This window comes from Pristis pectinata, chromosome 29 (genome assembly GCF_009764475.1).
Source record: "Pristis pectinata isolate sPriPec2 chromosome 29, sPriPec2.1.pri, whole genome shotgun sequence".
Taxonomy (NCBI): Eukaryota; Metazoa; Chordata; class Chondrichthyes; order Rhinopristiformes; family Pristidae; genus Pristis; species Pristis pectinata.
Window position 1 is genome coordinate 5,237,146 of NC_067433.1, and position 27,975 is coordinate 5,265,120.

A 27,975-nucleotide genomic window follows, 5' to 3' on the forward strand; every position below is an offset into this window, starting at 1 on the left:
ACAGGAAATAAATAGAGAGCTTAGTGGAATGGTGTCATGACAACAACCTTTCCCTCAATGTCAACAAAAGAGCTGCTCATTGACTTCAGGAAGGCACATTCTCCTGTCTACATCAACGGTGCTGAGGTCAAGAGGGTTGAGAGCTTCAAGTTCCTTGGAGTGAACATCACCAATAGCCAGTCCTGGTCAAACCACATTGACGCCACGGCCAAGAAAGCTCACCAATGCCTCTGCTTCCTCAGGAAGCTAAAGAAATTCAGCATGTCCCCTTTGACTCATCAATTTTTATTGATGCACCACAGAAAGCATCCTATCTGGATGCATCACAACTTGGTATGGCAATTGCTCTGCCCGTGACCGCAAGAAACTGCAGAGAGTTGTGGACACAGCTCAGCACATCATGGAAACCAGCCTCCCTTTCCATGGACTCTGTCGACATGTCTTGTGGCCTCGGTAAAGCAACCAGCATAATCAAAGACCCCACCCAACCTGGACCTTCTCTCTTCTCCCCCCTTCCATCAGGCAGAAGATACAAAAGCTCAAGGACAGCTTCTATCCTGCTGTTATAAAACTATTGAACTATTCCCTGGTACGTTAACATGGACTCTTGGCCTCACAATACATCTTGTTATGAGCTTGCAATTTATTGTCCACCTGCACTGCACTTTCTCTGTAGCTGTGACACTTTATTCTGCATTCTGTTATTGTTTTACCTTGTACTACCGGGATGCACTGTGTAATGAATACCTGTATGAACGGTAGGCAAGACAATTTTTTTCACTGTACCTCAGTAATAAACCAATTTACCAATGCTGACCTCTGCCACAGTCTGTGCCGAGTTTGCACATTCTCCCCATGACTGTGTGGGTTTCCCCCAGGTGCTGTGTTTTCCCCTCGCATCCCAAAGACGTGCCGGTGGGTTAATTGGCTGCAGTAAATTACCCCCAGTGTGTGGGTGAGTGGTAGATTCTGGGGGCAACTGATGGGAATGTGGGGAGATTAAAATGAGTTAGGGTCAGGTTAGTGTGAAATTGGCTGCTTGTGTGTCAGTGTGCTGAAGGGGTTGTTTCCTCGGTGCACACCACCATGTACGCCCAGTCCCCCGGTACACACCACCCTCATACGCTGTGTGGACCCCACTCTGGGTCTGAAGATTGTGGGTTCAAACCCCTGACCCAGCGGGAGACGGGCGTCCCTCTGACGGAGCCCTGCACTGTCGGAGGCGCTTTCTCTCCCTACCCCTCGCTCGGTCATTGAACCGCGGAGAACCCTCGACGTCTTCCCCACCCCGGGGTATGATCTGAAGAGCAGGAGAGCCACGTTAGTGTCCCGACCAATATTCCCCCCCCCCCCCAGTCACGACCAGTAGCTGATGCACTGACCGGACCCCTGGCCCGTTTCCCCCGGTGACCGGGGCTTGTGGTGAGAGCCCGGGGGCTGCGGGGAGTGACCGCAAGGCACGGGGTCCGGTCAGCTGCTGTGGGAACGGAGGGGACCGAGGTGGAGAGGGGTCTGCACACACCCCGACCCCCTCTGACCTGCCCTGGGAGGTGGGGGTGGGGGGGGGGGGTCACTGATCCCGGTGCTGAGTGGGGATGTGAATGGCTGGGGTGGGGGTGTGTGTGCAGTGGATCCATTCCGGTGCTTGGGTGATCCCGTTAGGGTTTTGCCAGTGGCCGGCCCGCCGCTGAGAGGATCGCCAGTGTAACCTGACACTGGCGGTGGATGCACTCGCTGCGTTGCGAGCTAGGCTGTGACCCGGGCTGGTGGGGAAGGGAAGGAGAGGAGCCGGCTGCCCCCGCTCAGACCCAGCCCGCCCGCCATCTGTAAGTAACTGGGGAGTCTTGTGTGTGCCCGGGGGGAGGGAGGGAGAGGAGAGGAGAAGGAGGGAGGGAGGGTAGTGCCCCCCGTTTGCCTCCTTTGTTGAGTGCTGGGGAACAATGAGTGGTGGGCGAGGAGGGTGGTCGCACCGTGCCCCCTGACTGTGGAGACGGCCGGTCACCTCCTCCTCCTTGGCCCGGAGATGTTTGAGCAGATCTGAGCCTGTGTGTTGCAGTCTCCCCTCCCCTGATCTCCCCTCCCCTCCCCTCCCCTCCCCTGATCTCCCCTCCCCTGATCTCTCCTTCCCTCACCCTGACCTCCCCTTCCCTAATCTCCTCTCCCCTGGGGACAGAAGGGGAGAGGGGTGGGCGCTGCAAAGACACACGGCCACCCCCAGGGTTATTGTGCGGGGGTGGGGAGGGAGTCACTCAGACCTCCTTCCCGAAGTGAAGTACTGGAGGGCACGTCCAGGTGGCTGGGTGCTTTGTGACCCCAGAGAGGGAGAAGCTCAGCTGGGTAACCACAGCACACCGGTTACCTGGACTGAACTAATTTACCTGCAAACTTGTCTTCCATGTTTTGCTTTACTTTAGAAAAAAAACTCATTGTATTGCAAAGTTGAGATTTTCCTGAAGCAATTTCAGTTTGTGCTAGGGTACTCTGTTGGCCGATCCTTCTTCATTGCTGTGGTAAACATACTCTGTCTACCTGTTCCCTGGACTCCATACCCCCTCTCACCTGCACTCACCTATCACCTGCCAGCCTGTGTCCTTCCCCCTCCCTTCTTATTCTGGCTTCTGCCCTCTTCTTTTCCAGTCCTGAGGAAGGGTCTTGGCCCGAAACGTCAACTGTTCATTTCCCTCCGTAGATGCTGCCTGACCTGCTGAGTTCCTCCAGCATTTTGTGTGTGTTGCTCCAGGTTCCAGCATCTGCAGAATCTCCTGTGTCTTTCTCTACCTGTTACCTGTTTCTCCCAGCTGTCTGGGGCCATGCATTCCCTGTTGGGCTTTGGTTCCCCAACTCTGGAACCTGGCCACAAAGATGGATCTTGTTTGGTTCAAGTGACTGTGGTCAACTTATGGACCTTGGTTTGTTGACTGCAGAGGGCATCAGTATCATGATATGGAGATGTATAAAAGCATGAGGGGCATAGACAGGGTGAATACACACAGTCTTTTTCCCAGGGAACTAGAGGGCACAGGCTTAAGGTGAGAGGGGAAAGATTTAATAGGAACCTGAGGGGCAACTTTTACCCGGAGGGTGGTACAGGTGTGGAACGAGCTGGCAGAGGACGTGGTTGAGGCAGGTACAATAACAACTTTTAAAACACAGTTGGACAGGTACATGGATAGGAAAGGTTTGGGTCAAATGTGGGCACACTGGATGAGCATTTGGTTGTCATGGACCAGTTAGGCTGAAGGACCTGTTTCCATGATGTACGACTCCATGCCTCTATGATCTTGCAGTCAGTTGTTACCCACTCTTAATCTCATGCAGAGCTTGCCAGTGGGAAGGAGGCCACAGAGTTTGTTTTCAGGGGGTGAGTGTGATGCCTGTTTTCACAGTCCGTTGGCTGGGTTTGCAGGTGCCTGTGACCTTCATCTCCAAACCCTGCCTCCTCCGCTTCCTTTCAGATGTTCCTTAAAACTTCTCTCCCTGTCCAAACCTGAGACTCAGTGTCAAATTGTCGTGAAGCACTTTGGATATTTCATTGACTTGAAAGTTCTGTGTAAATGCAATGTTTGATAGGTGCCTATTAACGCATCACTTTGAGGGCAGTCTCCATTCTGGTAAAGGAGAAGGGATCAGGAGGTGTGGAAGAGAGTCACCACCTCCCTTCTCCACTGGAGTGACCAACAATGTTCCAACTTGTTTTAAGTCTGGAAGAGGTTGCCTTTGCCGAGGCCATTGACCCACTGCCGGGGAAAAAACAAGCTGCTGGAGGAACTCAGCGGGTCAGGCAGCATCTGTGAGTTGACGTTTCAGGTGGAGACCCTTCATCAGGACTTGATCTCTTCATCAGCCCAGATAATGGGTCTCGACCTGAAACGTTGATTATCCATTTCCCTCCATGGATGTGTTTGTTTGTTTGGTATCCTAACCTTTTAACACACCTCTGTGCTCTGAAGGTTCCCTCCCTCTGGGAGCCCAAGGACAGCAGCTTTTTGCTCCAGATTCCAGCATCTGCAGTCTCTTGTGTCTCCGATCCACTGCCAGCTCTCTGTTCGACCTTTGCAAGTGTTCTAACGTTCATTCGAATCAAAATAATATCATTAGATACCATTGGTAGTCAATATAAAATTATGTTTAATTAAGTCATTTTATCTGAGACACTGAGGGAAATGGGTGTCCTGGTGCATAATGTGCAAAAGACCAGTATGTAGGTATTGCAAATAATTAGGAAAACTAAAGGGATATTATTATTTATTGCTAGGGGAATTGCATACAAAAGTAGGGAGGTTATAAAGTTGAAGTCCAGTTTATTGTCACATGCACAAGTACACGTATGCACAGGTGCAATGAAAAACTTACTTGCAGCAGCATCACAGGCACATAGCATCAGATAAGCAGCATTCACAAGAAAAACATAAATTATGCACAATTTTTACAAGAAAGAACACAATTAGAACAAAAAACACAAAGTCCATTTTAGTGCAAAGTGATCAAAGTGGTCATAGTGTTGCTAAACTCTGGTGATTAGGGATGTGCAGGTTGGTTCAATGGTTGAAGGGAAGTCGCTGTTCCTGAACCTGGTGGTGTGGGACTTCAGGCTTCTGTACCTCCTGCCCGATTGGAGCTGCGAAAAGATGGCATGGCCTGGATGGTGGGGATCTTTGATGATGGATGTTGCCTTCTTGAGGCAGCACTTCCTGTAGATACTACCGATGGTATACTTCAGTTGTATAGGGCACTAGCAAGACCACATACGGAGCACTATGTAGAGTGTCGGCCTCCTTACTCGAGGAAGATGTTAATGTGTTGGAAGAGATGGTTCACTACCTAATGCCTGAGGTGGGCAGGCCGTCCAATGAGGAAAGGTTGGACAGGCAGGGGTTGTATCTGCTGGAGTTTTGAAGGGTGAGAGGGGACTTGATTGAAACATACAAGATCCTGAGGATTTGCGACAGGGTAGGTATGGAGAGGCTATGGGGGTGGGGGGGGGAATCTAGAACTAGGGGTCATGTTTAAGAATAAGGGGTAATCCATCTACTACAGGGATGAAACAAACTTTTTCTCCCAGAGGGTCTTAAGTTTTTGGAACTCTGTTCCTCGAAGGCTGGTGGGAGCAGAGCCGTTGAATATTTTTGAGACAGCAGTGGATAGAATCTTGATAAGCAAGAGTGTGAAAGGTTACCTTGGGTAGATGGGAGTGCAGAGTTTAGATTAGGATCAATTGGCTGTGATCTTATTGAAAGGCAGAGCAGGCTCATAGGACAGAATGGTATACACCTGCTTCTAATACATACGTATGTCTTTGCAAAGTCGTTATATGTAATGATATGGCATATTTAAAACAAACACATGTACTTTTATACCCTGAACTTAGGTTTATTAAATTGTAATGCATTTGTACTAAATCTCTTTGTCTGCTGGTAATGTGAGGTGCTAATTTATTTAAACAGTGGTCAAGGAAATCCTAAGCAAACAGCATTAAGCTAATATTGATGGATCCTTTGATGCAGAACTCTGAAGTACAAGTTAAGAGAACAATAGGACCTGATGTTCTGCAGCACCCTTCAAGTGCAGGAGCCCTTACAGCCAATGAAGTGAAGACACTGTTGTCATGTGTGTCATGTGGTAGCCAATTTGTGCACAGCAAGCTCCCACAAAGAGCAATGTGATAATCAGATAATTCTTTTTTCTGACGTTTTGATTGAGTGATGGATATTGGCAAAATAGTGCCAAGATATCTTTCACTGCCGCCTAAAAAAAAGTGGTTTAACATCACAGCTGAAAGATGGCATCACTGACAGTGTTGCATGCCCTCCGTTCTGCCCTGGATTGTCAGTCAATAAGCTGAAGTCTCTGGAGTGGGTCTTGAACTCATGACTTTCTGTCTCAGGGATGAGACTGCTGCCAACTGAACCGGACCTGACTCTTGCTGAGCTGCTTATTGAGTATTATAAGCTGCTGTTATATGGAGTCTCTTTGCACACATTATTTGCAGTAAAAGTTATGTCAAAGCAATGCCTTTATGGATTTTTGTTTGGAGTGATATAAGATTTAGCCTTTGAGCACAGAGTCTCATGGATTTAGTTAAAGAATCTCCTGTGAGGTTAAAGAATGAGATTCTTTTCTTGCTTTACTGTTGAACCTGTAATGATTAACTCCCACTGAATGAACTGGATAGATGGCTGTTGAGACAGGGTCAGGCCAAGATCATTTAACATGACGCCTTTAGTGAAACCAGATAAGTTGAATGAGAAAAGAATAGAAGGAGGAAGGGAGGAAGTTTCTTGTGGACCACAGACACCAGCATTGTCTGGGCCAAATGGCCTTTTCCTGTTCTGTGGGTTCTATGTAATCCTGCCGTTGTTTTCTGTGTTGCTGAGAAGGCAGTGTGTTTGGGATCAGGGAGTAATTGTTCAGGGGTTAGGGGCAAACACTGCTGGGTTGCATGTGGATTTGGCTTGGTTGCTCATTTCTCATTCTCATTTTTGTTCTCTGCTGTGACATTAATGATGTGATGAGCAGGACACTGGGTGTTAGATTCTTCTGCCTGGAAGCAGGAGGAACGTGCCCAAGATACTCCAGGGGAGAGAGTGGGTATAATGAAGGAAGGAGGTTGGGGGAGACAAAGCCAGCTCAGTAGAACGACAAGTCAAAGAGTTGAGGTTGATGGAGGTGTCAATCAGTAACATCAAGAGATGTGCAGCTGTGAAGAAGTCCTCCCTTACTCGGGTAAGTCAGCTCCGGTTTGGGAAGGTGAGAGAGCACAGGAAAAGCTGGTGGTGGAGTTAGCTGGGAGCAACCTGTGAGGAAGGGCAAGAAGGTGTAACCTACAGCCTGGCTCCAGTACTTCCCACCAGCGTGCCGGTGACAGGTCCGGAGTGTGACCTATTTTGCGGCAATGCTGGATTGAAGTTAATCTGGGGAAGCTACCTGTATCACCGTCATTCCTGAGGTTAAATTTACAAAGTGTTACAAAGACATGGAGGGACATAACGCCTGCAGGTGAATGTGTTTAGGAGTGAGCTGGGTTGGGGACAGAAGGGATTAAATCCACAAAATGTGGCAGAAACCTATCCCAACCTACCAAATCCTGATATTACCCAAGAGAACAGGTTAAGATCAGGAAAACCCCTTGGGAAGAGGTAGATTGCCAGTTTAATGTTTGTCGTTCATTAACTGTGACAGTTTTGGAACTTAACTGCAGATGTCAGTGAAACCCTGATGAGGAGCAGAACAGCAGTGGGCAGGGATGAGGAGATGATGGTCTAACCTGACGTTAAATACGGCATCCTCAGAACCGTGCTCTTGACCCTGGGGCTTTCCTCGTGAACCCTGTTGGTTTGTTACAAAGGTGGTGCTACTCCTTGTTCTTCTGTTCAGGCACCTTTGCATTTGCTAATCATTGTAGTTACAGAGGACCTCTTAATGGGGGCATCTCGGATGGTTCCTAACCCACCTCCTGGGGCTCCTGACCGACGCACTCACAGGCTGTAGGTTGGATAGACAGTGCAGTCACGGTCTCTGTTGCCTCTGCGATGCTTCAGGATGCTCAGGGTATCCCAGCAGGTAGGGCAACGTCTACCTGGACACTGGTGTCCATGGAGGTGACAACTGTACTGAAATTCTACACCTTGGGATCCTCCCAGGCTCCACCAGAGTCGTACGTTGGATATTTGAAGGCTGCTCACAAGCATATCAGATGATCAGTGCCACGTTTCCAAGTGGTAGTTCCATTGACATTGTTACCATTGGGGTCAGTTAGAATTGGTATTGGTTTATTAACGTCACAATGCGGTGCAAAACTTAGTTTTGCATGCCATCCATACAGATCATTTCAAAATATCAGTACATCGAGGTAGTGCAAAGGGAAAAGCAATAACAGAATGCAGAATATAGTGTTACAGTTACAGAGAAGGTGCAGTGTAGGTAGACAATAAGGTGCAAAGGCCACGTTGAGGTAAATTGTGAGGTCAAGAGTTCATCATTAACGTACAAGAGGTCCATTCAAGAGTTGTGTAACGGTGGGACAGAAGCTGTTCTTGAGCCTGGTGGCATGTGTTTTCAAGCTTTTGTATCTTCTGCCCGATGGAAGAGGGGAGAAGAGAGAATGTCCGGGGTGGGAGGGATTATCTGGGTAATCGCAAAGCAGAAAGACCGCGGATGCTGGAAATCTGAAACAACAGAAAATGCTGGAAACACTTAGCAGGTCAGGCAGCATCTGTGGAGAGAGAAACGGAGTTAACATTTCAGGTTACTGACCTCTCACCTGAAGGGGAAATGGCATGAAATTAAACATGTTAATCCTAATCCTGGTGAAAGGGCACCAATCTGAAACTTTAAGTACTTCTCTTCCCGCACCTGCTGTCCAGCCTGCTGAGTATTTTCAGCATTTTCCGTTTTTGTTTCATTTATACGAGTAGTTTGTGACTTCTCGCCTGCCTTATTTCTCACAGGGACACGACTCGCCCCTCTCTGAGTACCATAACATGGCTTGTGAGAAATGCTATTTATGTGAAAAGCTCTTTATAAGTAGCACCAATTTGGGGATCAGTGTTGAGAGATCTGCGGTCTGTGAAAATATCAGATTAGTGCAGCAAGGGGAATGTCCCTGTGAGGTTTGAGCTCCTCGCTAAGTGATGTTGGAAGTGATGCACAGCATGTAACACTTAACTGGCAGTGCAGATTATAGTGTAACTTTCATAGTTCATCGCAACAACCAGTGTGAGGTCTGAGCTGTTTACTTTGCTCAGGATTATTTTCCCATTGAGTGTGTGTGCAGGGAGTGTGAGTGGCAGGTGGCTTCTGTGAATTGGAAGCCCTGCAGAATGTAGTGTACGTGGAGCCACGCTGATGTTTCAGGGAGCTTGCCGCTGGGGAGTGTGAGGCTGGGCAGGGCGGGTGTACAGAGCCGGGACAGTGGGTCTGGTGGGTGAGTCAGATTGGGTTGGAGTAGGGTGGGGAGTGGGGAAAGAGTTCTTGAGGCATCAGGTTGGACCAGTAAGAGCCAGGCCACCGAGCAGGGAGTCAGCTACATGCCAGCAATCACGTATTGGTGTTGGTTTATTATTGTCCGAGGTACAGTGAAAAACTTGTCTTGCATACCGATTGTACAGATCAATTCATTACACAGTGCAGTTACATTGAGTTAGTACACAGTGCATTGAGGTAGTACAGAGTGCATTGATGCAGTACAGGTAAAAACAATAACAGTGCAGAGTAAAGTGTCACAGCTACAGAGAAAGTGCAGTGCAATAAGGTGCAAGGTCACAACAAGGTAGATCGTGAGATCAGAGTCCATCTTATTGTATAAGGGAACCGTTCAATAGTCTTATCACAGTGGGGTAGAAGCTGTCCTTAAGTCTGGTGGTACGTGCCCTCAGGCTCATGTATCTTCTACCTGATGGAAGAGGAGAGAAGAGAGAATGACCCGGGTGGGTGGGGTCTTTGATTATGCTGGCTGCTTCACCAAGGCAGCGAGAGGTAAAGACAGAGTCCAAGGAGGGGAGGCTGGTGTCCGTGACGCGCTGGGCTGTGTCCACAACTCTCTGCAGTTTCTTGCGGTCCTGGGCAGACCAGCTGCTGTACCAAGCTGTGATACATCCAGATAGGATGCTTTCTATGGTGCATCAATGGAAATTGGTGGGAGTCAAAGGGTACAAGCCAAATTTCTTTAGCCTCCTGAGGAAGTAGAGGTGCTGGTGAGCTTTCTTAGCTGTGGCATCTGTCGTCCACCATGGAAAGGCAGGCGGGACGTGAGGGGGGTTGGATTCGGTGGGAAGGCTGGGGGGTGGGAGGGGTCAAATGCCTGCCAAGAGGGGGGCAGTGTGCCAGGGCTCTCAATGCCAACAGAAGGGGCAGGCCTGGCATGGTGCTAGTTAAATTCAGCATGTCAACCTTGGACCTCATCTGATGGGGGACTGGAGATAGATTTAGGGTGGGTGGATTCTAGTACAGGTTTATTGTCACAGGCAGGGTATAAATGCCATGAAAATTAGCTTTTTTGCAGCAGCAGTACAGTACAGACATGACAAACATCAGTTAACATAAACTTAAATTAACATAAATTATACATAACTTACACAACAAAATAAACAGAATGACATTGCTGCAAGATTGAGAGAGAGAAAAGAAATATAGTTGGAGGCTGTGTTGGGGTTTCTCAGGTGGGTTCAAGAACCTGATGGCAGTGGGGAGAAGCTGTTGTTGAACCTTGAGGTGTGGGGTCTTCAGGCTCCTGTACCTCTTGCCTGATGGCAGCATCGAGAAGAGGGCATGGTCTGGATGGTGGGGGTCCTTGATGATGGATGTCGTTGTCCTGAGACATCGCCTCTTGTAGATGTCCTCGACGGTGGGGAGATCTGTACCCGTGATGGAACTGGCTGAGTCCCACCGCGTTCTGTAGCCTCCTGCGTTCCTGTGCGTTGGAGCTCCCATACATCTGTGATGCATCCAGTCAGAATGCATTCCACCTTGGATTCTCAGGTGGATGGCATTGATCTGACTGGAGATGTCCTTTACAGACAACCCCCTGACCCAGATTAGCCCCTGTTTGATGCCAGCCTTCACATCAGAAGATGAACTGATCTCCAAAAGGGACGGCTGAGATTTGGGCCAAGGGTTCAGGTTGGCAGACCAGGGGCCAGGGTGTTTCTGCCCCAACCAGTGCTCTATACCATGTCTGACAACCAGTGGGGGAACCACTCTGGACCAGTGCCTCCTGCCTGATCCTCCCAGTTTGTCTACTGAACCTCTGCTCCAAGCCTCACACCACAAACAGTGGCTGCCCATCGTTGTAATGTGGGGAATAAATCCCAGTTGCATCTTTTGAGTACTTGTGCAGAATTTAAAGTTAGAAATCTGAGCTTGACTTTGAGCATGTAAATGTCAATGATCCGGCGATGTAATTTTGACAGGGAGCAGTTCAAAACCTGCAGGTGACTGGCTTCAGGCAGTTCCCAACAGTGATTTTCTTTTCGCCAGCAAAAGCAAAACACCACAATTTTCTGAAGTGTTTGCAGTCGATGAGTATATGAAATTCATTTACAGTACCTCGCTTAAGAGGTTGCTGTACTGTCATTTTTATTCTGTTATCTGCTTGGTGCTGTATCCTCGGTGATAGAGTTTAGCTAAGCCAGGCTTTCAAACCTGCAAGTGCGGAGGCTCAGTCAATAAGAAGGACAATTTTGCCGATTCATAATTTAATCTTGAGTGTTCAGTTTTTTTAGCTGCACATGGTACAATTTGTCTGAACTGTGCCCAAGGTTATATTGGAGCAGGAAGCTGGCACAAAACCATTTCAGGGGAGGAATACAGGATTGGGGACTGGCAAAATTAATCATTGTCTCCAATAAATTGTCTAATTTTTTTCTCATCTGGAAAATTAAATTTATCCTCCTGCCCCTCGCCATGAAATTGTCCTCGTCTTGGGATGTTGGCATGTTCACGTGCTATTTCTGCTATTCTAATTTTGATCTTGTTGTAAGGGTGCTGGGATGATGTAGAGATGTACGGGGTGCTGCAACAGTGTAAGAAATGCTGTGATGGTGGGGGTAGCTGGGACTGTGAAGGATACTACAGGGATTCACAGCCATCCTTTCCCAAACCCCCAACTGTGACAGTTGGTGAGTCCTATTGCCAAGAACTTGCTTTCCTCGTGGGAGGATACCTCCTCATCAAATACAATCAGGAGATAACCTGGTAGCAAGCAATGCCTGACCACTGGTCAGCACCTGAATTAAAAGATGTCAGTGCTGGAAAAGGGAACACTTTCTGTTTCAGGGAACCAGTGCCAGGATTGTACTTATCACTGTATTTATTATTACCATGTACACTGTACTCTGTGAGCTTCACACCAGCAGGGAATTTCATTGCACCCCGGTGTATATGACAAAAAGCTAACCTGAATTGCAGTGTGGGTTAGATTTAAAGTAGATCCCTCCACCTGGGCCCATCAAGAAAGGCTAATTGTTTGCTCTGACCTTGAACAACATCCTTTGCCAAGGTCTCCAGTGGAGACACCACTGAACAGAAGTTTAACTTGACTTTGTGATGTCTGGTTCACTACCTGACGCCACGCAACTATCTCTGTGGCTAAGCTCAGGACGGTGATGGTCACTCACCACTCACTTGATTGACGCAGCCAAATTTTACTCCCCACTGCCGAGGATAGGATAGGGGGCTTGAACAGGGTCTCCTTGCCCATCCAAGCTGTGCTCATTTGGAATGCACTTCCTGAAAGGAGAGCGCTAACACATTCAGGAATAAGTTTCCAAAACAGAGCTGCCCTTAGATTAGAGTTTGCATTAGTTCACCAACTCGGTCACCTCCTTTCTGTTGGAGGAGGGCAGACTTATCAAAGCAGTGGTAAAGCATATTTGCTTTTCCCACCACCTCCTGCTCCCAGACCTTGGCACCTTCCCCCGTCACTCCTCTGCACAGACTGGAGGTCATAGAATCGTCAAGTCATACAGCACGGAAACAGGCCCTTCGGCCCAACTCGTCCATGTCGACTGTGTTGCCCAGAGAGCTAGTCCCATGTACCTGCATTTGGCCCATAGCCCTCTAAACCTCTCCTATCCATGGACTTATCTAGATGGCTTTTAAACGTTGCTAATGTGCCCGCCTCAACAACTATTTCTGGCAGCTCATTCCAAATACGCACCACCCTTTGCATGAAGAAGCTGTGCCTGATGTCCCTTTTAAATCTCTCACCTCTGATCTTAAACCCCCTCCCTTGGAAAAAGACTCTGCTTTCACCCTGCCTATGCCCCTCATGACCTTATATACCTCTGTCAGATCACCCTTCAGTCTCCTACGTTCCAGGGAATAAAGTCCTAGTCTACACAACCTCTCCTTGTAACTCAGGCCCCCGAGTCCAGGCAACATCCTGGTAAATCTTTTCTGCACTTTTTCTAGTTTAATAACATCTTTCTTATAACAGGATGACCAAAACTGTACACAATACTCCAAGGGAGGCCTCACCAACGTCTTATATAATGCAACATAACTTCCAAACTCCTACACTCAGTGCCCCGATCGATGAAGGCCAGTGTGCCAAATGCCTTCTTCACCACCCTGTCTACCTGAGACGCCGCTTCCAGTGAGCTGTGCACTTGCACTCCCTGGTCCCTCTGTTCCATAACACTCCCCAGGGTCCTATCATTCACCGTGTAAGGTGGTGATGGGTTTTGCAGTTGTGGGGTTGCAGCAGTCCAGTTCTGTTCATTTTTATCAAGGAACAAACTGCCTGATTACCTCCTGGAGATGGGGCCAGTTATAGAGTAATGGTTATTGCCCTGGTGAGCAGGTCTGTAACTTCTTACTCTACAGCTTCAGGAGGGTGGGGAGGGGCAGGTAGAGGTGGTGATAGGGCTATAACCCTCAATAACATGAGTGACTCTAAACTGGAAACAAAACCATCCATAAATTTCATAAGATTCAAATGGAGTTTAATCTAACTTCTTTAAACTCTTATTTTTATCCACTCTTCCTTGTAAAGAGCGACTGGATTATTTATAAGGTCTCTGACAGGTTAGAATTAATGGAGAAGCCACAGACTCCCACCAGACCACCAGTTATCAGAAGAATCTCGCTGCCTTTGACCCAGGTGTTCTGTTGAATGTTTCTGCTTGTGTGGCTCATTCGCTTCCCTCTCGTTCTAGTGGTTAATCTTTTAACAGACATTGTTGAGTGTGCCTTGGGTTTACATCTTTATAATTTTTATATACTATTTTTTTTCTCTTGGATTTCTTGACTGGAAGATTGTAGCTTGACTGGAGATTGTAGCATAACTGAATGCTTGGCTTTGTTATCAGTTCATTCATGACCCCTACTTCACTGTCCCTTCCACTGACTCATGCCTCAGATCTTTCTTTCTGTGATTCTCCCTCATGGTCTGTCATTCTGGGATTGATTTTGAGTAGTTTAGTTTCTACTCCATAATCCTTAGCCCATGGAAAACTCTGCTGCCTGTGTCCTAACTTGCCCTGAATCCTGTTCGTTGCTTGACCCTCTGCTCCTTCCTGTTAATCAACACTTCCATTTTGAAATTCTCTTCCTTGCTTTCAAATGCCTCCTTGGCCGGGACTGCTACTTTTTAAAAAAAACTTTATTTATACAGCACAGTAACAGTCCCTTCCGGCCCAACGAGCCTACGCTGCCCAATTACACCACGTTAACGTACCAACCTGTGCGTCTTTGGAATGTGGGAGGAAACCCACGCGGTCACGGGGAGAACGTACAAACTCCTTATCATTTCTCAACTCTGTTTCTCCAGCCTTGCAATCCTCTGCTTCCGTTCTGGATCCCTGATCACCTCAAGTCTAATGGCTCCACCATCGGCGCCAATGTCTCCAGCAGTCTAGAAACCACTTGGCCCATCTTGTCTGAGCTGGATGAGAAAGAATTACCCACAAACTCTCTGTCTCTCTCTAATGTCCTCACCTCTTTGGGTAAATTTTGGACTGTGCTCTGAAAACTCGATCTTCAGTTTCATTTGATAATGCTCGAGCAATGAAGTTTTACTGCAATGACAGCTGTTTATAAATTTATTTAAGGCATTTTAACTATAATTAGAGTCCATTAAAAGTTCAACTACAGAGTTAGACTGGAGACGCTGGGGTTTTCCTTGGGGTAAAGGGGATTGGATAGAGGTGGACAAGGTGATGGCAGGTTGAGAGAGAGTGAACGAGGGGAAGCTGTTCCCATTAGCAGATGGTTTGAGGACCAGAGGGAGTCACTGGTTTAAAAGTTTCGGCAAAAGATACAAGGAGGATGTGAGGAAAATGTAATGAGAGCACTTTGAGATTTCAGCTCCAGGGCTGAACTGGAGGAGCCGGGGCTGTTGTCCTTGGAGTAGAGAAGTTTGAGAAGAGATTTAATGGAAGTGGACAAGATTGTTGGGTTTAGAGAGAGCAAACAGAGTAGTCGCACAGACAATGGTTCCGAACTGCAACTCGTCGCAGGGAGGTGGCAACACAATCAGGGCTTTGAAATGGGACTGACGCAATTGCTCTAGCCAGGGCTGGCATAGACTCGATGGGCTGGATGGCCTCTTTCTGTGCCATAACAATCAGAACTGGTTCATTATTGTCACATATACTGAGATACAATAAAAAGCTTTTGATTGCGTGCCATCCAGACAGATCATTCCATACACAAGTACATGGAGTAGTACAAAAACAATGCAGAATGTAGTGTTACAGTTGCATAGAAAGTGCAGTGCAGGTGGACAGAGAGTGCAAGGGCCATGACGAGGTGGACTGAGAGATCCCTGACTCTGTCATTTGCTTGCATTGTTTTTGGATGAGAAATCCTATTTCTACAAAAGATGCTTTTGGAATCTTTAATGAGATGAGACTCAACCAGTCGGTGTCAGTGGGCTGGAGACTGAGGCTCAACTCTTCTGACAGAGTTAGCCCGAGTGTGGTGAGATGGTCAAGGGTATTGGCAAGGAGTCAGCAGGAGTAGGTCAGTGGCTCTTTATTAGCTAATATGCACATGATGGGCTGATTGGCCTTCACCTGTGCTGTAACATTCTGTTTCCAAGCTGTGGTTATTTCACAGAGTATCTGTCTAGAAGAGTTTTGGTCGTACTGTAGGTGGTGAGAACAGTTGTACTTTCAAATGTTTACATTAAAGGCCTTTTGCTCGTGCATTGTACTCCTTCAGAAAGTCCACAGCCAGTTGGATTGGTACCGCATTCACCACCCTAAACATTCACTCTCTCCCTCACGGTGGACTGTAGTTTCAGTGTGTACCCTCTACAAAGAGAACTCACCTGGGCTACTCCAGCAGGACTCCTCCAACCTGTGACCTTACTTCCTGACCAAATCAGCACCCTCCTGACCAGACGACCTCTATCGAGGAGGACCCAGGACCTCCAGAAGGTGGATCGGCTGCTCCAGATTTCAGCATCTGCAGTATCTTGTGCCTCCAGATCACCACCAACCTGCAGGTTCTCCTCCAAGTAGGACATCATCCTGACCTGGAAATATATCATCAATCCTTCGTCATTATCAAGTCTAAGTCCTGGAATTCCCTGTCCTACAGTGCTGTTGGAGTCTCTTCACCAGAAGGACTGCAGCAGTTCAAAACAAAATGTGGCTCACCACCACCATTGCGGGGGCTGTTAGGGATAGGCAATAAATGCTGGTCTTGCCGATGATGCCCATGTCCCAAAAAATGAATAAAGAAATTCCTGTCCTTTCATTGAGGCACCAGTTGACTTTGCCATGAAGAACCAGTGTGGCTTCCAGTGTGTTTCTGATCTGATTTTAAGGCTCCTTTGGTTCCCAGGTCATAAATGTACTGTGATGGTTCCAGAAGTCTTTCAGTAGACAGTGGACGTGTTGGAGGAGGCTGACACACAGCTGGGCCACGTCCCGCCCCACTCTGCAGGTAACAGTTGATGTGGATTGATGTCTGTCCTTGTGCAGAACAGTGGGTTGGCTTGCTGGCTCAGGATTTGTTTAATCTCGCCCTGACTGAATTTGATTGCTGTCGCCTGGGGTGTTTCTTATGGGACTTGAGCACATAATTCTGGTGAACGTTGCAGTGCTGCAGTGAGGGGGTGCTGCTCTGTCAGAGAGGCAGTATTTCCCTCTGTCAAACTGAGGTAATGACCATAAGACATAGGAGCAGAATTAGGCCATTTGACCCATCAAGTCTGCTCCGCTATTCAATCATGGCTGATTTATTCTTCCCTCTCAATCCCATTCTCCTGCCTTCTCCCCGTAACCTTTGACACCCTTACTAATCAAGAACCAGTTCAACCTCCGCTTTAAATACACCCAATGACTTGGCCTCCACAGCCGTCTGTGGCAATGAATTCCACAGATTCACCACCCTCTGGCTAAAGAAATTCCTCCTCATCTCTGTCCTAAAGTGACATCCTTCTATTCTGAGGCTGTGCCTCTGGTCCGAGACTCTCCCACTACTGGAAACATCCTCTCCACGTCCACTCTATCCAGGCCTTTCATGATGTCTGTACCGACCATGATGCCAAGTTAAACTAATCCCTTCTGCCTGCACATGGTCCACATCCCTCCATTCACTGCCTGTTCATGTGTCCGTCTAAAAGGCTCTTAAACGCCTCTATCGTATCTGCCTCCACCACCACCCTGGGCAGCGCATTCCAGGCACCCACCACTCTCTGTGTAAAAAAAAAACTTTCCCCACACATCTCCTTTGAACTCCCCCCCCTTAAACCTATGCCTCTGGTATTTGACATTTCCGCTCTGGGGAGAAGGTTCTGACTGTCTACCCTTTTATCAGGTCTCAGCTCAAAAGTACCCTGAGGTCTGGTGATATGTAGACTGCCTCAGCTGGACCCACTGGATTGTAATGAATCCCCGACACAATCTGAAGAAGTGCAGCCGAGTGTTCTGCCTTGTGTCGTGGACAATATTTACACCTCAGTGATCACCATGAAGCCAGTGATCAGGTCAGGAGGGTATTGATCAGGTTGGGAAGGCATTGATGGTATTGACATCCCTTGACAAGTTTCCACAGTCTTTACAGGGTGCTGAAGTAGGCACTTTGCACACTTCATCGGTCAGGGCATTGAGTACAAGAGTTGGGACGTCATGTTGCAACTGTACAAGACATTGGTGAGACTGTATTTGGAGAACTCTGGTCACCATACTATAGGAAGGATGTGATTAATCTAGAGAGGGTACAGAAAAGATTCATAAGGATGTTGCCTGGATTGGAGGGCTTGAGTTATGAGGAACAATTGGATAGGCTGAGACTCTTTTCCCTGCAGCGAAGGAGGCTGAGGGGTGACCTTGTAAAAAGCATTTGGGAAACTGACAAGATGGATGGTCAGTCTTTTTCCCACAGTAGAGGAGTCTAAAACTAGAGAGCACAGGTTTAAGGTGAGAGGGGAAAGATTTAAAGGGGTCCTGAGGGCAACTTCTTCACACAGAGGTTGGTGGGTATGTGGAACGAGTTGCCAGAGGAAGTGGCAGAGGCGGGTACAATTACAATTTTCAAAAGACATTTGGGCAGGTACATGGGCAAGAAAGGCTTGGAGGGATATGGGCCAAATGCAACCAAATGGGACTAGCTCAGGAAGGCACCTTGATTAGCATGGATGAGTTGGGCCGAAGGGCCTGTATCCATGCTGTGTAACTCTGACTCTACATGCAACAGTAGGAAACTGCCAGGCACACAATTCCGGTGCGGAGCTGAGAGAGTGTTGCATTGTGAAGTTTGGCTTTTTGTTAACTAGTCTCTCCTACACATAGGACATCTCATTTAGTTCACTGTTAATTCCAAGGGCACTGGCTCCGTTACCGTGTAATCATGCCCCATCACCAAGCTAACCACAGCGTTACGTCGTTGAAATAAAAACAGGAAATGCTGGATAAACTCAGCAGTTTTCAACAGATGAAGGGTCTCACACCCAAAGTATTAACTGTTTCTCTCCTGCAGCAACACAAACGCTGGAGGAACTCAGTGGGTCAGGCAGCGTCAATGGAGGGAAATGGACAGTTGACGTTTTGGGCTGAGACCCCTCATTGGGACTGGGCCAGAAACGTTGACTGTCCATTTCCCTCCGTAGATGCTGCCTGACCTGCTGAGTTCCTCCAGCGCTCTCTGTGTTGCTCCAGATTTCCGGCATCTGCAGTTTCTTGTGTCTCCAACGTTCTCTCTCTCTCCATGGATGCTGCCTGACCTGCTGAGTATTTCCAGCAATGTCTGTTTTTACTTCAGATTTCTGCAGGTTTTTTGGTTTTCATTGACTGGTTGACCTTTGTATTTGAAGACTGTGACCGACTCATCTTGTCTCCAGTGGACATCATCACAACGTGAGCAGACTGCTTGGCTGACTCACGGCGCTGATGCCACTTAGGTCTGGCTCTTGCACTGTGACCTGTCTGGCTTGGTCGACCCAGACCAGGAGTTACGATCTGCTCCGATCATGGGGGTATAAAACCTCTGACCAGGACCCTGCTGCGAAGACAAACAGAGGCAGTGTCTGGGTGTTGTCAGGTGGATGGCTGCTGAGGAAACTGGGACCAGGTTCAAGGGGTTGGCAGAAGCAATGTCCCAGCATGAATCTGCACCCTCTGCGTTGGAGGTGCAGAGATCTGGGAACAGTGGAAACACTAGGTTAAAAAAAGAGCATCCTGACGTACTGCTGAGGGTCACATCAATTAACAATTGACAAGACACAGAGGAAGAATGGTTTGCACTGAATTCAGTACTGACTCACGAGGCAGCTGTAAATGTCACAGTTGTGATTCATGGATATTGGGATTATGTTTAATCACTTGAATTCCCTGCAATTTATCACCTCTCTTCCCCTGCCGGAGCGATAGCAGGTCAGTGCACGTCTTGTTCAGTCTGAGGGTCAATCCGTGCTGTAGACCACTACTGACCACCACAGCAGTCCAGCGACTCCAGCCCTCGTTGAACAGAGCAGGTCCTCCCCAGGTTACGAATGCCTGACTTGTGCACAGCCCGTACATGTGAGTGAGTGTCTGGGGGACCGGTGGGACGGATTTGCCGGCTGCTGCAGGGTTGCAGGCATCTTCTGCCGGGTGGGAACTTGGTTAGTGGCTGCATTTCTGACTTGGGAACTGTCTGGGTTATGGACGGTTCACAGGATTGGAACCCTACTGTAAGGTGGGGAGGTCCTGTAGTTGTTTGGGTGGGTCAGACAGACAAAGGTCAACTTGTTCTTCCTCATCTCCAACCAAGTCTGATTTGTGGCTCACTGTGGAAAGCAAAAAGGAGCAGGGCTGTCTGGATGCCTATTGCAAAGAGGCAGCATTGTCATGATGGGCCGAATGGCTGTCTGCTGAGCTGTATGATTCCGTGAGCTGAGAGTCCTGGTTGCGATGATCTTGCACAGTGTGGAGGGAGCCCACGCACAAAACGTCCGCTGAACTTAGCACTAATGGCGGTGAATCCTGGGCAAGGCCAGCTGGTGTCAAGAGGAAACCGTGGACTGGAATAATCTCATGCTGGGATCTGGGCAGCTTTGTGGGAGCTCCAGGCCAACATGAATGCTTGATGGAGAGACAGATGCTGGAATCTGGAGCAGCACACAAAATGCTGGGGGAGCTCAGCGGAGAACTGAGGCCAGATGAAGGGTCTTGACCCGAAACGGCCACTGTCCATTTCTCTCCATAGATGCTGTCTGACCTGTTGAGTTCCTCCAACATTTTGTGTGTTGCAACACAAGTTGGGCACAAACCCTCATGGTTTCAGAGTGGGTGTCAAGGGCAGGTTAGTAGTCTCCCTTTGGCTGATCACATCCCACCCAGTCTCCACAGTGACAGCATACAGTCACAGTAAGAACTCACTGCCTGTGACCTAGCTAACATTGTGCTTTGGGAGGGGGGTTGCTTTGTGGTGGTTGGGGGGGGCGGGTGCAGTTCAGAAATAAATCATTCTGTTGGTTTGTGAAAGTGTCAGAAGTCGAGTGGAAGGTTGATCAGGAGCGCCTGTCGGAGGATGAAGAGGGCAAGGAAAGCTGAAGGAAAAAGCAGCTGTTGGAAGTGAAGGAGCAGCACAGTGCAGCCAAAGAGTAGGGAGCGACACAGTGGCACAGCAGGTAGAGCCGCTGCCTCACAGCTCCAGAGACCTGGGTTCAATCCTGACCTTGGGCACTGTCAGGGTGGAGTTTGCACATTCTCTCTGTGACTGCGTGGGTTTCCTCCAGGTGCTCCGATTTCCTCCCACATCCCAAAGATGTGCAGGTTGGTACGTTAATTAGCCATTGTGCCCCAGTGCGTAGGTGAATAGTAGGATCTGTGGGGAATTGATGGAAATGGGGAGAGAATAAAGTGGGATTAGTGCCAAAGTCAAGGTTGAGTTTATTGTCAGATGCATAAGTCCATGTGTGCACAGGTGCAAGTATCACAGGCACAGAGCATCACAGACACAACATTCACAGGAAATAAATTAATCATAAATTATACAAAAGTTATACAAGAAAGAACAAAATTACTACAAAATATACAAAGTACATTGTAGCACAAATTGGTCCTAGTGTTGCTAAACTGAGGTAGGACTGAATGGTTGAAGGGAAGTAGCTGTTCCTGAACCTGGTGGTGTGGGACTTTAGGCTTCTGTACCTCCTGCCCGATGGGAGCTGTGAGAAGATCAACATCCCAGAGGATCTATCCTGGGCCCAACACATTGATGCAATCACAAAGAAGGCACGCCAGTGGCTCTGCTTCATTAGGAGTTTGAGGAGATTCGGTATGTCTCCAAAGACTCTTGCAAATTTCCATAGATGTACATTGGAGAGCATCCTGACCGGTTGCATCACAGCCTGGTATGGAGGATCACAAGATGCTATAGAGGGTTGTAGACTCAGCCAGTTCCATCACGGGCACAACCCTCCCCACCATCGAGGACATCTTCAAGAGGCAGTGCCTCAGGAAGGCGGCATCCATCACTGAGGACCCTCACCATCCAGGACGTGCCCTCTTCTCGTTACTACCATCGGGGAGGAGGTACAGGAGCCTGAGGAGCCAAACTCAATGATTCAGAAACAGTTTCTTCCCCTCTGCCATCAGATTTCTAAATGGTCCATGAACCCATGGACACTACCTCATTATTCCTTTTTTTTTGCACTATGTATTTAATTTTGTAATTTATAGTCATTTTATGTCTTTGCACTGTACTGCTGCTGCTAGACAAATTTCATGTCATACAAGTCAGTGATAATCAATCTGATTCTGAAGATGGCACAGCCCGGATGGTGGTTGACAGATGTTGCCATCTTGAGGTAGTGCCTCCTGTAGATACTGGCAATGGTGTGGGATAGTGTAGGGTTAGTTTGATGCTCAGTGAGGAGTCAGTGGATTGAAAAACAAAGAAACAGGTCCTATGACTGCTGTCAGTAGAAGAGGCACCAGGCTTCTCTCAACCATCAGGGCACTGAGGCACCACAGTTTCCGTGCCTCTGTTTAATGATACACCCCTTCTGTCCTCCTCTGAATGTGGTCGAGATTGAAAGAAACTTGCCAAAATAGAGCGTCAATTTGTGAATCTCCAACCCAACTGTTGAAAGCAGTGGTGAAGCATTGCCATGTACATCTGATGAAGATGACCATAAGTTCTGGCACTCTCCTCCTTTCCCCTTTCCCGACATGGGTTGGTGTCAGTGGACGGCGGCTGTGATGTCATCCAGCTGCCTGACCACCCAGTCATGTTAAAGGATTCTCTCAGACCACAATTCAGTAAGGAAGTTGATCAATTTTTACATTCACCTTTTAACTGTTTTATTGGTCCCTAAATAAGGATTGGGAGACAGATATAATTAAGGTAGAAGCTGTAAAAAAAAAGTAATTAATTAACTGTTTAAAGAAACAAAAAAATTAAAATCCATGAAATTTTAATAAAAAAATACCCAAAGGCACACATGTGGGCAAGAGAGTTTGCTAATGAGCAATTATGTCTCAGTACATCATTGAAGGCTGATTTAGACCTCCTGTGATGAAGTGCAAGACCTTCAGGATATGTTACAGCAAGATTAGTTTGCAAATAGCCTAAATTCCTGTCAATTGAAGTAACTTCCTTTGATTCGCTTAGAGAAGGCTGCCTAATGCATGAAAGTTTCCAGGTTGCTCATCCTGCAATGTTAACTCTGTTCCTCACTCCACAGATGCTACCTGACCTCCTGAGTAGCACCAGCATTTTCTGTTCTTACTCCAAGCAGAATTCTTCTCTGACTAATGTCATGAGATTTCAGACAGCAGGTGGGCCCTTGGTCTTTTATCTCTTTTGAAAGATGGGGCTTCCAGTAGTGCAGCGATCCCACAGTACAGGCTGTTGTTTTGTGAATTGGACTTTGAATGCATTCAGAAGAGATTTACCAGGATGTTGCCAGGACTTGAGGGACTGGGTTATAGGGAGAGGTTGGACAGGCTGGGACTTTCTTCCTTTAGCTGTAGGAGACTGAAGGGTGACCTTATAAAGATGTATAAAATCACAAGGGGCGTAGATAGGGTGAATGCACACAGACTTTTTCACAGGATTGGGGAATCAAGAACTAGAGGGCATAGGTTTAAGGTGAGAGGGGAAAGATTTAATAGGAACTTGAGGGACAATTTTTTTTACACAAAGAGTGGTATCTATGTGGAATGAGCTGCCAGAGGAAGTGGTTGAGGCAGGTACAATAACAACCTTTGAAAGACAGTTGGACAGGTACATGGATAGGAAAGGTTTAGAAAGTTATGGGCCAAACGCTGGCAAATGGGTCTAGCTTGGATGGGGCATCTTGGTCAGCATGGACCAGTTGGACTGAAGGGCCTGTTTCCATGCGGTATAACTCTATGACCATGACTAAGTGACCATGCAACCCACTGAGCCAGAGGTGACACCTTGGAGCTGTGCAGGGCTATGTAAACAACACAGCCAGATTTAATCCCAGTTCCAACCCTTGGGTCCAATTCCTTCATCGTTAACCTGTGCTTGGTTTGCACTGCTGCTGTCCTGACACATTATGATTGCTGACATTCAAAGGCGTGGGAACATGGCTGAGGCCATGCTCAGTGGTGTGATTAGTGAGGATGATGGGGAAGCATAGGGCCAGACACATAGTGTACGTGGCACATCTCTCCCCATCATCGGTGGTATCTACAGGAGGTGCTGCCTCAAGAAGGCAACATCCATCATCAAAGATCCCCACCATCCGGGCCATGCCATCTCCTCGCAGGAGGCACATCAGGCAGGAGGTACAGAAGCCTGAAGTCCCCACACCACCAGGTTCAAGAACAGCTCTTTCCCTTCAACCATTTGGTTCTTGAACCAAACTGCACAACCCTAATCAGCAGAGTTTAGCAACACTATGACCACTTTGATCACTTTGCACTAAGATAGACTTTTTTTGTTCTAATTGTGTTCTTTCTTGTAAAAACAATGTGTATAATTTATGTTTAATTTGTTTTTCTTGTGAATGTTGCTTGTCTGATGTTATGTGCCTATGATGCTGCTGCAAGTAAGTTTGTCATTGCAACTGTGCACACGTGGACTTGTGCATCTGACAATAAACTTGACATTGACTTTGATGTGATTAATCAGGGACTTGAGCAAGTTCACACCAGACATGTGACGCTGTGATTGTTAAACCTGGAGCAAGCTGAGAAAACAGACAAGACCAAAGAATGTAGGAAATAGAACCAGGGAGAGCATCTGTACGGGCCCTGGAACCATTCAATAAGCTCACGATTGATCTGTTCCTGGTCTCAGTTCCTGGTCTCAGTTCCACTCCCCTATTTTCTTGACTCCCCCCCCGCCCCCCCCATGACCAAAACTCTGTCTGCACAATTCCCTGGGTAGAGAATCCCACAGATACTCAAGTCACTGGGAGAAGAAAAAAAGACCTGTGGCGTGCTTGCCTTTATTAGTCGAGGCACTGAGCTCAAGAGTCAGGAGGTTATGTTGCAGCTTTATAAAACTCTGGTTAGGCCACATTTGGAGTCTTGCGTTCAGTTGTGGTCGCCCCATAGAGGAAAGATGTGGAGGCTTTGGAGAGGGCGCAGGAGAGGTTCACCAGGATACTGCCTGGATTAGAGGGCATGTGTAAAAAGGAGAGGTTGGACAAATTTGGGTTGTTTTCTCTGGAGTGGTGGAGGCTGAGGGGAGACCTGATAGAAGTTTATAAGATTATGAGAAGCATAGATAGAGTAGACAGCCGATATCTTTCTCCCAGGGATGAAATGTCTAATGCCTGCATTTAAGGTGAGAGGGGGTAAGTTCAAAGGAGATGTGTGGGGCAACTTTTTTTATACAGAGTGGTGGGTGCCTGGAATGTGCTGCCAGGGGTGGTGGTGGTGGAGGCAGATATGATAGAGGTGTTTAAGAGGCTCTTACATAGGCACATGAATGTGCAGAGAATGGAGGGAGATGGAGATTGTGTAGGCAAAAGGGATTAGTTCAGTTAAGTCTTCTACCCGATGGAAGAGGAGAGAAGAGAGAACGACCCGGGTGAGTGGGGTCTTTGATTATGCCGGCTGCTACACCGAGACAACGAGAGGTAAAGACAGAGTCCAAGGAGGGGAGGCTGGTGTCCGTGTTGCGCTGGGCTGTGTCCACAACTCTCTGCAGCTTCTTGCGGTCCTGGGCAGAGCAGTTGCCGTACCAAGCCGTGATACATCCAGATAGGATGCTTTCTATGGTGCATCGGTAAAAGTTGGTGAGAGTCAAAGGGGACAAGCCAAATTTCTTTAGCCTCCTGAGGAAGTAGAGGCACTGGCGAGCTTTCTTGGCTGTGGCATCTACATGATTTGACCAGAACAGGCTGTTGGTGATGTTCACACCCAGGAACTTGAAGCTCTCAACCCTCTCGACCTCAGCACCATTGATGTAGATGGGTGCATGTACACCACCCCTTTTCCTGAAGTCAATGACCAGTTCTTTTGTTTTGTTGACATTGAGGGAAAGGTTGTTGTCATGACACCAGATCACTAAGCTCTCTATCTCCTTCCTGTACTCTGACTCATCATTGTTTGAGATACGGCCCACTACGGTGGTATCATCTGCAAACTTGTAGATGGAGTTAGAGCAGAATCTGGCCACGCAGTCATGAGTAGAGTAGAAGGCTGAGGACGCAGCCTTGTGGGGAACCAGTGTTGAGAATAATCGTGCCGGAGGTATTGCTGCCTATCCTCACTGATTGCAGTCTGTTTGTTAGAAAGTCAAGGATCCAGTTACAGAGGGAGGTGTTGAGTCCTAGGTCTCGGAGTCTGTTGACAAGCTTGCTTGGAATTATTGTAATGAATTATCGTAGAGGTAAAGGGAGATGGAAGTTTAGGAAGGTCAAAGTAAAAGAGAAAATGAATGAGGTGTAGATAACCGTTAGACAGATAACGCTCTTCATAGTTTTCAGTTCTTGGTAACTGTTCAATGTACACATTTCTCAGTGAACTGTGGGAGGGCCAAAAATGCAAACTGTAGCGTGAAGAATCGATGAGCTATGAAAAATAAACCACTGCATAATTTACTGCATGGCTTCTTCACAAATCATTGATTCCTTGTGCGGACTTTGTGTGCAATGGTTCTGACTCCAGAATTCCTGAGGGAAAATTACAGTCTCTCCTGCCTCTCAGTCAAGATCAGAATCATGGGTTAGCAGGTGATAAAATATTCATTTTGCATTGCGCTCAATGTTTAGAGTTTTTAAAAAACCACAGGGGCACGTTAACCCATAGGATACCAAGAACAGCACGTCTCATTGGTGTCTGGAGCAGGGGGTTCCTGGATTTTTGCACTTGAGTTATAAAACAGACCTAGTCATGTGATCTTCACCTCAAACACACACACATCTGTGCCCAGGCTATTGATCGACACAGAACATTATCAGTGCGTGCATGTACGCGCGCGTACACACACACACACACGCACACGTACAGACATACACATACACTCACACACATACGCACACACGTACACACACACGTACACTCACACACACACACGTACGTACACACACTCACACACACTCACACACACACACACACGTACAGACAGACACACACACGTACAGACACACACACACTCACACACACACGTACACACTCACACACACACACACGTACAGACTCACACACACGCACACACACGTACAGACTCACACGCACACACGCACACACACGTACAGACTCACACGCACACACGCTCACACACGTACAGACTCACACACGCTCACACACGTACAGACTCACACACACGCTCACACACACACACACACGTACAGACTCACACACTCACACACACACACACGTACAGACTCACACACACAATCCCAGAGGAACAATCCCATCAGTTGTTTTCCTCCACTCCTTACTTCCCTGTAAGTCTGCAACTTGTTCCCTCCCACATCCCTATAAACTCCCCTGCAATTCTACCAGCCAATACACACCAGGGGCAACATACAGCTGTCAATTGACCTGCCAACCAGCATGTGTTTGTGACGTGGGAGGAAATCAGAACACCCAGAGGGAAGACACACAGGAGAATATGCAAACTCCACACAGATAGCGCCCGAGGTCAGGGTTGAACCCGGGTCTCTGGTGCAGTGAGACACTGGCTCTACCTGTGGTGACACTTTTCCACTCATATATATCCCCCTCCCCCTCGCCTCCCCCTCCCCCTCTTTCCCCCATCTCTCTCCTCCCTCTCTCATGAACACACAACCTGCACATACACACACGTGTGCATATAAGGATACACGTATATGCACGCACGTGCACATCCTGCACATGCTCCCATCCTAAGAGCAGGTGGGAGATTTGTAGGCAGCAGACTCCTCATGGTGACGTGATGCTCGGGGGGGTGGTGGTGGTGGTGGTGGGGGTACCAGGACGCTGCACTGTCACGGACCCTCGAGACTGTCCACGTCCTCGGTGAGGATTCCTGCCTTCCCACCTGCTCTGCCCCCATTGTGACTCCAGACCCACAGCGATGGGGTTGTCCGTCTGATCGGCCATGGGTGTCGTTTCTTCCCCCCTCCCCCCCCCGCAGTGAAGGGCAGTTAGGGATGGGCAATTAACTGCAGGCTTTCCTAATGACATCAACATCTGGGGCAAGTCTTCCGCCTGGATCAGCGGTGAGTTGATTGTGGCTGAGGATGAGCAGAGGTGCAGCATTCACCAGGGGAATGTCCCTCACTCTCCCCGAACACAGGGAATGTCCCTCACCCTCCGCCAACCCAGGGCCCCTCCCCCTCCCCCAACCCAGGGGCACCTCCCCTCACCCTCCCCAGCCCAGGGTCATGTCACGGGGAGCACCAATGACACCAGCTGTTATTTCCAGATTAACCTAATTTAACCACTTGCTGTTACGGTGGGGTTTGAACCGGTGTCACTGCAGCAGGCAGGCAGCAACTGTGCTGCAGCAGGGCTTGCATTGCGACCAGTGTGTTACAGCGGGGTCCTGTGTGACACCAGCCATCACACACCTGAGGCAGGGCAGGCCGCAGGTGAGCTGCTCACCAGTGACTCCTACTGGTACCTGTGT

At 48.1% G+C, this 27,975-nt stretch overlaps 1 protein-coding gene across 4 annotated transcripts in view; it reads left to right on the forward strand.

Moving 5' to 3' along the window:
• Window positions 1–1,709: 1,709 nt before the first annotated feature.
• The window catches only part of LOC127584274 (zinc finger MIZ domain-containing protein 1-like), a 239,396-nt gene continuing 213,130 nt past the window's right edge, over window positions 1,710–27,975 (forward strand). For all 4 annotated transcript variants that reach the window (XM_052040924.1, XM_052040925.1, XM_052040929.1 and 1 more), the window contains exon 1: window positions 1,710–1,826. The gene's annotated coding sequence lies outside the window, so the exon portion shown is untranslated. The remainder of the gene's footprint in view (window positions 1,827–27,975) is intronic.